The following is a 14,090-nucleotide window of genomic DNA, read 5'->3' on the forward strand; positions in this document are numbered from 1 at the left end:
GCAGGCTCAACGGCCATGGCTCACGGGCCAAGCCGCTCCACGGCATGTGGGATCCTCCCAGACCGGGGCACGAACCCGTGTCCCCTGCATCGGCAGGCGGACTCTCAACCACTGCGCCACCAGGGAAGCCCTAAAATAACACTTTTTGAGTAAACTTCTTTACATTGCAAAATGTTGATAATTGCTGATTCCAGTATTATCTGGGAAGAGAAACTTGATTTCCAAAAGATGATAGTCATATAGGGTTTCATACTTTTCACAAACCAGCCTATTGCCAATACCAGCGTTAGAATTAGCCGATGGTTTGGATGAAGCATATGGTTAAATCAGCTCTTAACTATATTTGAAAAAGATATTCAGTCATCCATTTATTAACATGATTCAGTGACAATTAGGAGAAAGGAAATGAAGAAGTATTTGGCTTGTGACAGTTTACAATCTAGGAAGAGAAAGAAGATTTTTGCACAAATCTAACAAGACAGAAAATTGGCAAATGTTATGAAACATACAAATAAACAACAATGGAGTCAGAGAAAACAATGGTCACTTCCTGCTTGGAGGATCAAAGGCGATCTTATGGTTTCATAAAAGTAGTAGTAGAGAAGGTTGGAGGGAGAGAGATGTCTAATTGTCTGAATGCTTTGATAAAACTTTCCATACTAATTTGAAATTAACTAGCAAAAACATGATAGGAGAGAGAGCTGCTATGGAAGGAAAAATGATGGTTATTAAATTTGTCATAGGAGCTGACGTTGAAAATGACATTTAGAGTTGAGACAGCAAAGAATGCACTACTATCCTGGTATGGGGAGACCCACTAAGGCAGCTGCTAGAAACCCCCAAAAAATAGTATCTTCTTAATTTCTGAAGTTGTCATCCTCTCCCTCCCTTTTTTGACTGTGTTATTAGAAACCTGAGTCCCAGGCACCCACTAAATAGTGCGTAGTCATTGGTGGTAAGGGAAGCAATTTCTGATGCCCCTCTCTGGTATGGCTAGGAGCTGTGGAGAAGGAGGCAGAGTATCAATTTGTCATCAAGACTTCCAAAATTTAGGCACTCCCTGTTCCTATGTTCCTACACGCTAGATCTTAAAAGGGTGGAGAAGACCATTTGTCTACAACAACATGAGTTAAGGGGTCTTAAGCATGATCTTAGAACTGATTTTTTTTTTTTTTTTTTGCAGTACGCGGGCCTCTCACTGTTGTGGCCTCTCCCGTTGCAGAGCACAGGCTCCGGATGCACAGGCTCAGCGGCCATGGCTCACGGGCCCAGCCACTCCACGGCATATGGGATCCTCCCAGACCGGGGCACGAACCCGTATCCCCTGCATCGGCAGGCGGACTCTCAACCACTGCGCCACCAGGGAGGCCCCTGATTTTTTTTTAATGGTTCAATTTTTCTCTTCTATACCTGCCACCTCAAATATACTTTGTTTCTAAATTTATTTAAAAGTGAAATTATCATCATTTACATGAAATGTATCCTATTTATGCTTAATTACCATTGCCATGTAATAAATATAACCTGCTTCAGATTATAATTGCTATACATTCTGCTTAATTTCAATATTATAATCTATTAATGAACTTTCATTTTTATATAATTCCTTGCTTATTTATTAAAGTAATTTGTGCATACACATATATACCATACACTTGCATTCTAAATTAAGAGAAAATACAGAAATTTAATTTACAGTACATTAGTACAAAATATATGATAATTAATAAAACATTTCAAGAAATAGTACACATCATAATTCACACATTAAAAATTTTAGGACTGAATTAGAACATACATATTCTATTCTCTTTAATGGCTTCTAAGACCCTGACACAGGAATCCATTCAAAATAAGAATAGAAGCAACCATTATGAAACTAAGAACAGTAGTAGTTTAATAGCTCACAATAATGTCTCTTTGGAACAAGGCAATTAACTGCTGCATCCAATGAAAACAGCCATGGGAATTTAGGTAGGTAAAGTGTAATTAACTAAATTAGAAGTAATGAAAATGCTACACTTAAACTGTAGCAAGATTGTATAGAGACTTGATATGCTATAGTGGTTTGTGGTCCATTTGAACCCCTACATACAATTAAAAGACATTTCCTCTAAAAAGATCAAGGGATTTTTATCAGGGAAAATTGCTGCTGCTTGCCAGCTCTTTGCTAATGAACTTTAAAATGACTATATTGTACATTTGTCAATTGGCCCCATTTTGTCTGCAGGAAGGTGGTTGATGCCATGCTCTTGTCACTGCTATCTGGGTGATAACTGTGATGCAGTGGAAAATCTCAGTGTCCTTCTGATCAAGTCTCAGATCCAAACTCTTTATATCTTAGTAAATATCAAAAATGTCCAATGAAATGACATTCAAGATCTAGTTAGACAGTGATAGACATGACATTAAATTAATTAAATTAATAAGATTTAGTAAAATAAACTTTTATTATGTAGTTAATAATTGAGGTTAACAATTGCAAAATAATTACCTTTAAATTATGGCCATTATATTTATTTTTAATGAAAACCATAATAAAAATGCATCTATTTATGCAAATGTTGTTTTATAAAAGGTGGACTCAAAAATTGTCCCATATTTATTGGGTTTTTATTGAGAATAATTTCACATAATTTTTTAATCCCTCACCTTGTCAAAAATATAGGTCATGAAATCATTATAGGCAGAGGTATTTCAGCCATCCCATCATCCTCAACGCTTAGTAACCCACAGTGCTATTAAAAACATGTATTAGAAACTAAATTTGAATGAAATTAATATCGCCTGGATTTTGAGCTGTCTTCCCAAATTTCTTCTGTACATTGCAATCATACTAACACATCCAACCAGAGTGTATTCTTATGGAGGCTGTTTGCAGATAAATGGCACAAAAGACCATGAGATTATAAGGTAAGGAATTAGATTAGTTCTGTTTCTTTCTTAACTAAAATAATTAATAGATTTTTTTTGCTCAAAACATGTGAAACGTAAACAGAAATAAAAGAAAAAAACTAATATATTATTGTTTTATCTATAAAATATATTTTTATTTTCATTTAAAGGATATTTTATTTATTGCCCATGTAGCAAATCTCCATTATACTTCAACTGTGTCAGAAATTATAACTTCAAAATACCACCTGTGCTTATGTACAGGTGATAAAAATCCTCTTCAAGAAAAATATTGACTGCTCCCAATTGTATATTTATCTGAAAATATATTTTTGCTGTTGTTGTTGTTGTTAAAGTGGTCATTGTTTATCTCGTCCCAACTGGATGTTAAATTCTGAGATAAGAAACGTTGTTTTATGTTTTGTTGTATTGCCTCAGAGTTTTAACAGTGTTTGGAAAGTAACATTTGGCATTCAATAAACATTAATTAAAGAAAAAAGAGTGCTCACCTTATCATTTAAAATTGTATTCTAACTTCTTAAAGATTACGTGATCAATTCATATTTCACTTCATAATTACATTTTAGTGTTGTATTTCTCTTGAATATATTAATATTGTAATCATTATCCTAAAATCTTAATTTTGTTACATTAATAGAAACATTAATGTGAGTAATCATACAGTTAGTCAAGTTGTATATTTTTGCTAAAAGATTACTAACAGAAAGGACAAAATATTAATCAAAATTTTAAATTTGGAATAAATTCAGTTTCAAAGATAGCTTTCGCAGAATTATTTTAAAGCCCTTATTTTTTAATAAAAATAAGATTTAAAATCACATATCTGCTAGTAAGAATTTGTGTGAGTTAGATACAAACTTTCAGAGAAAGAGAACTTATTTTTACCTGAAAGGACTGAGTAATAGATGTTAATAGACACCTCATTTTCAACATTGAAAGGTAAGAAAGAGTACACAAATATTTATAAAATCTGAGGAAAACCAAATGTGACCCTAGATTTTTGTATTTGGTTAAATTCATGAGAGAAAACAACATTTTTCAACAAGAAAAGTTTTCAGAAAATGTTGCCCATAACGTTTTCTCAAAAGGATAAATTCATTTACCCATTGAAGTACCAAACTCAAATGAAAAAAAAAATTGTTTTAGTTCTAATTAAATGTTAATTTATGTGTACACCTAAAACTGTGCATGTGTGTGTATTTTCTGAATACAAAAAGCACTGTATCTATGTAATACCAAAATGAGTGAGAAGTAAAAAGTTGTCAGCTTCTTTGGGCCTACTAAATGCCAAGAAATTCATAAGCAACAGAAACCCAAGCACAACACGATCGACATTTAATATTTCCCTCCACAACTTATTCTCTGGCATATAAATTCCAGCTGCTATTGCACTGCGTAAAGTGTTGAAAAGCACACTGGTGCTTCCCCAAGTACATTTCCCTTCATTGTGCTTTTAGAACCTTGAAACTTTCACCTGGAAAATTAAAGACAAGAGAAAGATCTTTCAAATTTACTTGGGTTTATCCCCACAAGCTCAAATATATTCCACACATTCTACAATTCAATAGAAAGCCCTAATTTTGATCTGGTCCGTTCTACTTTCTACTCCTTGTTATTCTGTAAATTCAAGATTTGTTCCATAAACGATCTTGCATGTGTTGCACTTTTATTTCTTCACTATTCTAGATCTGTTTTGCAATTTTTCTGCCTCCTTTTTATGTAGTGAAAAGAAAGCAAGAACAAAGTTTCTGTCAAAATGAGTTTATGCTGCAATTATAATTAACTACTCATGATGCTCAAAATATGAGCTACTGCCATAGTTAATGTTTTGTTTTTGAAATGGTTCAGTAAAGACTAGAATATTGAAATATTTTATGAGTCAAAGCTTTGAAAATTTAATATAATTAAATAGGCAAGTACCTAACAAATCTTCCTTTTTGGTTTCAAATATAATCAAGTAAACATAACTTAAATCCTAAAATAATGACAATCATTTACATTGACAATAGACAAGCTGTGTATGACATAAATATGTAATGCACATAAAACTTCTATATAATTACGAAAGAGCTGCTGGTTAAAAGAAATATTTTGGAAAATATTCATCTTTGTAAAAATCACTGGAATAATTAATTCTGTTTTCGATATTTATAGAAAAATTTAGAGGTGCAGAGATGGGTATAAAGGTTTCAATTTTAAGTAATTTTTGTAAGGATATTATACTCTTGTGTCAGATCTTAAAACCACATTGCCAACCTCTAATGTTTTCTAGCATATTATTCTGCACATAGTAGATTCTCAATAAGTATTTGTTAACATGTACTTTTAAAATATGAAGCTATTAATTTAAAATTTGCAAATAGATAAAGAATGCTAGGGTTTTCTATACCATCACTTTGTTGGGGTGACATATTGAGAAATTAGTATGGTCATTTTTACAAATAAAAATTATTGGCATAAAAAAACATGTAACTCTTTATAATGTGTATAATGTAGGTACATATATTTATATCTAAAATCCCCATCACTTAAATTATTCATACCTATGAACATTCAGAACATGGAGCCCTGGTGCATCATTTAGAAAACGAATAACTCTTCTTTGATATTTATAACATAACCTTAAGATTAATTTTTTTTACATGTGTTGAAATAAATAGTTCTCATTCAGCATATGTTATTAATATGAGTTTTAAGGTTAAAAATCACTCTAGTTCTTTTGGAATAAAATAATCATTTATATTAGTTGACCTTTTATTCTAAAAGCAATAGACTTAACTGTAGAAAGTGGATTTTATAAAGTTTCTGGATTATTAAAAACCTGCTGAGTTGATCACTCTGAAAGTGATCATGAAGCAATCATCTTAAATGTAAATCCAGCAGGGGTTATGGTAATTTCCAAGGATGACACATTAATAAAAATGATGCAATTTGCATCATAAACTAATGTAAAATGTTGCATACTTGTGTGTTTACTATTTTACTGCTGTGCATATTTTAAATATCTACTGTATATTGAAAATTAAAGGAAAACTTTTTTGAGTGTTTTATTCAAGATTACACAATATCTAAAAAATGAAAGCTGAGGAAGGAACAATGAAAATGTCAGTTTTGGGATTTTATGAAAAAAATTAAAACTACAGAAGTGATATTTAGCTGAGCAATCCACAGAGTGGATTGGAAGATGGCTGGAGATGGGATTGATTCAACGTAATACAGTATTTGAAGCATGAGCAGATATGGGAGTTGTCAGATAGAACTGGCATGGAAAGGATACCTATTGGTATGGAATGAAGAATCAACAGGACTTCAGGTAATTTAAAAATGAGAAATAAACTTGAGATGAGTTCTTAGGTTTAATATGAGAGAGTCTGTGATAATGGTGATGTAAATTATGGACAGGGTCATTAACAGCAGGATTTCTGTTAAATGGGGAAATGGTGGTTTTGTTTTAGACATTAATAGGCTATTCAAGTTTGAGCTTAAATATTTTACAAAGACATAAACAATGTTTGGTTGCTTTTGTTATTGTAGTATAGGGAATAAAAAATTCATTTTAGAGCTCTAAAAACCAGATATGGAAAAATAATTCTATAGAAATGTAGAATACTAAATCATAATGGCTTAGATTTTTAAGTGGCTGTAGAAAGTATTTACTTGAGGTCTTTCATTTAAGAGAAAGATGGAGGATAAGAGAGTTTAAGTGATGCTTCTCAAATCTACATACAGAGATATTTAGAGAACTGGTACTGCAATCGAAATCGAGTGTACTTTAAGTTCAGAGCTGTTGCCTCACTACCATGCTGCCTTCCAATTAATGTCAGTGCAGCGCCTCTGGTTGTATTTGCTTCAGTCTTATGTGAATTAGATTTTAGAAAGAATATGGCAATAGTTATGGATAACATTTTATCTTACAGGTGCTTTGTGATTTATCATAAAGCATTGAATTAGACATTTGATAGAGCTTAAAAATAGACATTTTAAACTCAGTTTCAAGTTTGAGAGTAATGGATAAATGAATCTCTAGCTATATAAACATATCTATTTTAATAATTTGAGAATAAAAAAATTAGATTTAGTAAATATGTTTTTTTGGTTACAAATTGTTCTACCTAATAGCCCACTTTTCACTATTCTGCCAGTTATTTTTGTAACTTGGGGGCAAGGCTGAAACTATCATTTTTTAGTATAATTATGAACTAGAGTAGTTATAGCATCATATTTTTCAAAAATTAGTATGGCATAAATACATACCATGGTGGGAAAACAAAAATATAGTTCAAGTAGAAAATATTTTCTTATTTATCAAGATGATCAGTGTACATCTATTAGTATCAATTCCTAATTAAACTATCATTTCTGGAAACTGTAGGCATATGGTAAAAATAGACAACAGAAATGTTTTTATCCCAAGATAGATAAGACTTAGCCACAACATGTTCAATGCTCCACCCAGTATGGTAAAAAAAATGTAATAGTACAGTAACTGCCAATTTCCAATATGCCATGTTATCATTTGGTTATTCAGTTGTAGAAGATAAACATCTTCCGGAAATCTATACAACATAGTGCTTATAGGTAACAAAACTGCGTTGTATACTTAAAGTTTGCTAAGAAGGTAGAAGTGCTTACCACACACACATAATAATAATATTGCTTTGCAATGACCTAGAGGGGTGGGATAGGGAGCGTGGGAGGGAGGCTCATGAGAGAGGGGATATAGGGATATATGCATACATATAGCTGATTCACTTTGTTGTACAACAGCAACTAACACAGTATTGTGAAGCAATTATATTACAATAAAGATCTATTAAAAACAATAATAAAGAGGATGGGAGACAACTATAGGAAGTGAAGGATATGTTTATGGCCTTGATAGTTCTTGATGTTCTTACAGTATATATTTATCCCTAAACTCATCAAGTTGTATACATAAATAAGTACAGATTTTTACATTAATTTGAAATTCTAGCATAGGCAAATAGATAGCTCTTGTGAGAGATATACGACTGGGAATTACTGGGAAGGGGTATGAGGGAACTTTCTGGAGTGACTGTGCTCTTCTATATCTTTATAGGATTTCAACTTACACAGTTCTTACATTGGTCAAAGTTCAAGTATTGATAAATTTAAGATTTGTGGATTTTATTTACTTTTATTTTCTCTCCCCCCCAAAATAAATAACAAACTCTAGTTTCTAGATAGTCATGCCAAAGTATTTAGGGGTTGTATGTTAAGGTCTGTAACTTATCTTGAATCACAATAAAAATTTAAGATTGGTTGATGGATGGCTATAGGGACTGATTGGTGGATAAATATGTTTTGAAGCCAATACTGTAAAATACTAATTGTAGAATCTGTATGGTGACTATGTGGGAGTTAACTGTGTAGTTTTTCCCAATTTTCTAAATGTTTGAAACATTTTACTTAAAAAAAATGTTCTAATAAACCTCATACTGAGATGAGACTATATAGTCACTGGGATGTCCAAAATTAAAAATATGGACAATCTGTGGGGCAATTTGAATTCTCACAGACTGACAAATTTGGAAGACTCTTACAATTCCTAACAAAGTTGAACATATGCAATATGCTGTGGATATAGGAATTTCACCTCTAGGTGAACACACACTAATTCTCAAAAGTAATTTAAAAACTGTTAATAGAGGGGGCTTCCCCGGTGGCACAGTGGTTGGGAGTCCGCCTGCTGATGCAGGGGACACGGGGTTCGTGCCCTGGTCCGGGAAGATCCCACATGCCGTGGAGCGGTTGGGCCCGTGAGCCATGGCCGCTGAGCCTGCACGTCCGGAGCCTGTTCTCCACCAACGGGAGGGGCCACAACAGTGAGAGGCCCACGTACCACAAAAAAAAAAAAAAAAAAAAAGTTCATAGCAACATTATTCATAATAACTCCAAACTTGAAACAACCTAAATTTCTGTAGAGTGGGTACATATATTTTAGTTTCTTCATTTAACACACTGGTTTACACCAATGGAATGGAATGGACTATAGTTATACAAAAGTCAAGATGAATTAAACATGTTAACATAATGTTAACTAAAAAGAGCCAAATATAAAAACTTAATCAAATGTATGATTCCATTCATATGAAGTTCCAAAACAGGCAAAACAAATCTATGGCTTTAGAAATCAGTAGTGATTACTTTTAGGGAGGAGTGAAGGTATAATAATTGGATACAGCATGAAACATGCTTGTGAGGTATATTTTTATCTCTTGACATTAGCAGTGGTTACACAGGTGTGTTTATTTTATGATAATTCCTCGAGATGAATTATTTTTATATGTGTGATTTTGTGTATGTTATCAATATATTTCAATTAGTGATATTAAACCATATTTAGGATTTTATCCAACAACCAAATGGAAAACTATACTTCTAAGCCCAGAATTACACAATACATTATCTATTTTACATGAGTATGTCTAGCAGAACAAGAGTACACAAAGTTCTTTCCTTAATATTTAGCAGCAATCTGGACATATATGTGAATTAGGACAATTTGGTAATAAAAGAGACAACAAAATAGAGGCTTATTTTTTTTTTCTCAAAAACTCTAAGATTGACTGAATGTAATGGAAAAAGAGAAAGGAAGTCAACAGTGTTGCTTAGAGTAAAAAACGGTCAACAGGAATGGAAAGATAAGTGCAGATAAATAGTAAAGAACTGATTAAGAGGCCATCTGAGAAGGCTCTATAATAACAACACACTGGAATCTACAAGACTAGACAAATAATTAAGATAGAATAAAAGAATAAATTGAAGGAATGGTAATCACACCAGCAGTGGGATCATCCCAGGGAAACAATGCAGTAAATTTTGCCACAAAGGGACATGGAAATACAATCATCTTTGCTGAAAATTCTTGAAGCTGATAGAAAATGCATCATTTGAGTATATTCTGGAAGTTTACGTCAAGGGTTACAGCTACATTACAACAATAATAATAGCTATGTGTCATTTGTTAAGGTTGTCCTGAAAGGTAGGTCCTATTACTTCCATATTATGGCCGTGGAAACTAAGGCTTAGAGAATTTAAGTAACACACCAAAAGTGAGGAAGCCACTATTTCTACATGCGTCTGACACCAGCAACTGTGCTGTGTGCTTTCACTTGTTCTTACTCCTATCAAAATTTGAAAACAAAGTATGTTTTTATGTTTTTGTTCCATATAGAGTTTTACTGTGGTTGTTGGAATTGTAAAACTAAATTGTGAAAAATAGATCCAGGAAATCATTCTCTTCCACCAGCTTACATGACAGAGGAAAGGAAAAGGAGCAGACTTCTTTTGTATCACCTCCCTATGAAAAAACAAATCAGCAAAAAATAAATTGGTGCAAGGAAGAATCATTGCATTTAAGCTGCCTGCCTGAGGCTTAATATATTTATGTCAAATTCATCTACTTTTCTGATTATTTTCTATATTTAGACCCGATTCCCATGGTTAGTGTTTTAAGGTATTTTCTCTATTTGGAGACTCAAGGTTTTGTTTGATTTCTTTTATGAATAATAGACATTATTAACATTAATGTTACACTACTGCCATCTTGTGAGTGCTCAGGATTTCTACTATTTCTTGTAAAGGGCTTTTGCCAAATTGCATAAGCAGGTAGTTTTATTGTAGAGATTGACAGATTACTTTTGATGATATATTACAAGTTGCAGTTGAATAGTACTTTACAACCAAAAGTCATGTTTAATTAGAAAGGGCTTTAAATAATTTCAGTATGAATTTCACAGGGAATCACTCTTAGCTATTTACCTTAGCTACATAATTTTACTCATTTGTATATATAAATATATAGAATATAAATTAACCTAAATTAATATACATTAGATAAGACTTCTATGTGGTTGGACAAAATTTTGAAGGGTAAACCTTAGAAAAGGAAATCAAATAATAATTGTCTATTTTTTCTTAGCAGCCTTGTAAGTAGCTAGTTGGCTACAATGAAGAGCTTTTGATCAATGGTAACATAAAACTATTTATTGATGGATACTGTGAGAGTTTTAGGTACTCTGAAGTGTGAGTCTTTGTTAATCAGTCTTGAAATTTTGTTTTATTTGCAGATAATTTTTTTAAGTTTGAAATCATAGTTATTAAGGAAGAATAATCGAGCAATCTATGCTTGCCGCCAAAGCTATACTTTCTCTTGAAATATTTGAACTAAATTGAATTAAAAACATCTATCCTTTCATATCTCTGAATTACCCAATGATACATATCAATATTTTAATATATTCCCAATTTAAATGGATGACATTTTCTATTCTTCTGTTTCACAAAGAACAACATGCTTTATTTAAGAAAAATATGTTGGAGGGGCCCAGAGGAAGATGGCGGAAGAGTAAGACGCGGAGATCACCTTCCTCCCCACAGATACATCAGAAATTCATCTACACGTGGAACAACTCCTACAGAACACATACTGAACGCTGACAGAAGACCTCAGACCCCCCAAAAGGCAAGAAACTCCCCACATACCTGGGTAGGGCAAAAGAAAAAAAGAATAAACAGAGACAATAGGATAGGGACGGGACCTGCACCAGTGGGAGGGAGCCGTGAAGGAGGAAAGGTTTCCACACACTACAAGCCCCTTCGCGGGCGGAGACTGCAGGTGGCGGAGGGGGAAAGCTTCGGAGTAGCGGAGGAGAGCACAGCAACAGGGGTGTGGAGGGCAAAGCGGAGAGATTCCGGCAGAGGATCGGTGCCCTCAGGCACACACCAGCCCGAGAGACTTGTCTGCTCGGCCGCCGGGGCGGGCGGGGCTGGGAGCTGAGGCTCGAGTATCGACTTTCAGTCAGAGCGCAGGGAGAGGACTGGGGCTGGAGGCAGGAAGAGAGCCTGAGGGGGTTAGTGCACCACGGCTAGCCCGGAGGGAGTCCGGGGAAAGGGTCTGGAGCCGCCGAAGAGGCAAGAGGCTTTTTCTTCCCTTTTGTTTCCTGGTGCGCGAGGAGAGGGCATTAAGAGGGCTGCTTGGGGAAGCGCCGGAGACGGGCGTGGGACGCTGGGGCTGCTGCTGCCGCCGCCACAAGACCTGTGTGCGAGCTCAGGTCACTGTCCACCCCGGCTTCCGGGGAGCCTGTACACCCCGCCACTGCCGGGGTCCCGGGACCCAGGGACGGCTTTCCCGGGAAAGCGCACGGAGCGACTCGGGCTGGTGCAACGTCACGCCGGCCTCTGCCGCCGCAGGCCCACCCCACACTGCGCGCCCCTCCCTCCCCTCTGCCTGAGTGAGCCAGAGCCCCCGAATCAGCGGCTCCTTTAAACCCGTCCTGTCTGAGCGAAGAACTGACGCCCTCCGGCGACCTATGCGCAGAGGCGGGGACAGGTCCAAGGCTGAGACCCGGGAGCTATGAGAGCAGAGAAGAGACAGGGAAATCTCTCTGTGCAGCCTCGGAGGCAGCGGATTAAAGCTCCACGGTGCGCTGGATGTGCCCTGCGTCTGTGGAGTGCATGAATGGACAGTGAATCATCCCAAATTGAGGAAGTGGACTTTGAGGACAAGATTTAAGACTTTTCCCCCTTTTCCTCTTTTTACAACGAATTATCCCACATTGAGGAGGTGGACTTTGAGAGCAAGATTTTTGATTTTTCCCCCTGCTCTCTTTTTGTAAATGTGTATGCGTATGCTTCTGTGTGAGATTTTCTCTGTATAGCTTTACTTCCACCATATGTCCCAGGATTCTATCTGTCCGTTTTTTTTTCAATAATTACTTTTTAATTTTAATAACGCTACTATATTTTATACTTTATTCTATTTTACTTTACCTGCTCTTTCCTTTTTTCCTACCTTCCCTCCCTCCCTCCCTCCCTCCGCCCCTCCTTTCTTGCTTTCTCCTTCTTTCCTTCCTCCCTCCCTCCCTCCCTTCTTCCTTTCACTCTTTCTTTTTCTTTCCTTCCTCCATCCCTCCCTCCTGTCTTTCTTTCTTTCTTTCTTTCTTTCTTTCTTTCTTTCTTTCTTTCTTTCTTTCCTTCCTGCCTCCCTCCCTCGCTTCTTCCATTCACTCTTTCTTTTTCTTTCCTTCCTTCCTCCATCCCTCCCTCCTTTCTTTCTTTCTATCGTTCCTCCCTCCCTCCCTCCTTTCTTTTTTTTTTCCTTCCTTCCTTTCTTTCCTTCCTCCTTTCTTTCTCACTCTCTTTCTTTCTTCTACTAATTCTTTCTTTCTACATTTTCTCCCTTTTATTCTGAGCCAGGTAGACGAAAGGTTCTTGGTGCTGCAGCCAGGAGTCAGTGCTGTGCCTCTGAAGTGGGAGAGCCAACTTCAGGACACGAGTCCACAAGAGACCTCCCAGCTCCACATAAAATCAAGTGGCAAAAATCTTCCAGAGATCTCCATCTCAACACCAGCACCCAGCTTCAGTCAACGACCACCAAGCTACAGTGCTGGTCACCCTATGCCAAGCAACTAGCAAGACAGGAACACAGCCCCACCCGTTAGCAGAGAGGCTGCCTAAAAACATAATAAGGCCACAGGCACCCCAAAACACACCACCAGACGTGGATCTGTCCACCAGGAAGACAATATCGAGCCTCAACCACCAGAACACAGGCTCTAGTCCCCCCCCACCAGGAAGCCTACACAACCTACTGAAACAACCTTAGCGACTGGGGACACACACCAAAAACAATGGGAACTACGAATCTGCAGCCTGCAAAAAGGAGACCCCAAACACAGTAAGATAAGCAAAATAAGAAGACAGAAAAACACACAGCAGGTGAAGGAGCAAGATAAAAACCTACCAGACCTAACAAATGAAGAGGTAATAGGCAGTTTACCTGAAAAAGAATTCAGAATAATGATAGTAAAGATGATCCAAGATTCTATTTCCAAGATCCAAAATCTTGGCAATAGAATAGACAAAATGCAAGAAACAGTAAACAAGGACCTAGAAGAACTAAAGATGAATCAAGCATCGATTAAAAACACAATAAATGAAATGAAAAATACTCTAGATGGGATCAATAGCAGAATAACTGAGGCAGAAGAACGGATAAGTGAGGTGGAAGATAAAATAGTGGAAATAACTGATGCAGAGCAAAATAAAGAAAAAAGAATGACAAGAACAGAGGACAGTCTCAGAGACCTCTGGGACAACATTAAATGCACCAACATTCGAATTATAGGGGTTCCAGAAGAAGAAGTGAA

Source organism: Mesoplodon bidens (assembly GCF_964165515.1).
Source record: "Mesoplodon bidens genome assembly, chromosome: 1".
NCBI lineage: Eukaryota > Metazoa > Chordata > Mammalia > Artiodactyla > Ziphiidae > Mesoplodon > Mesoplodon bidens.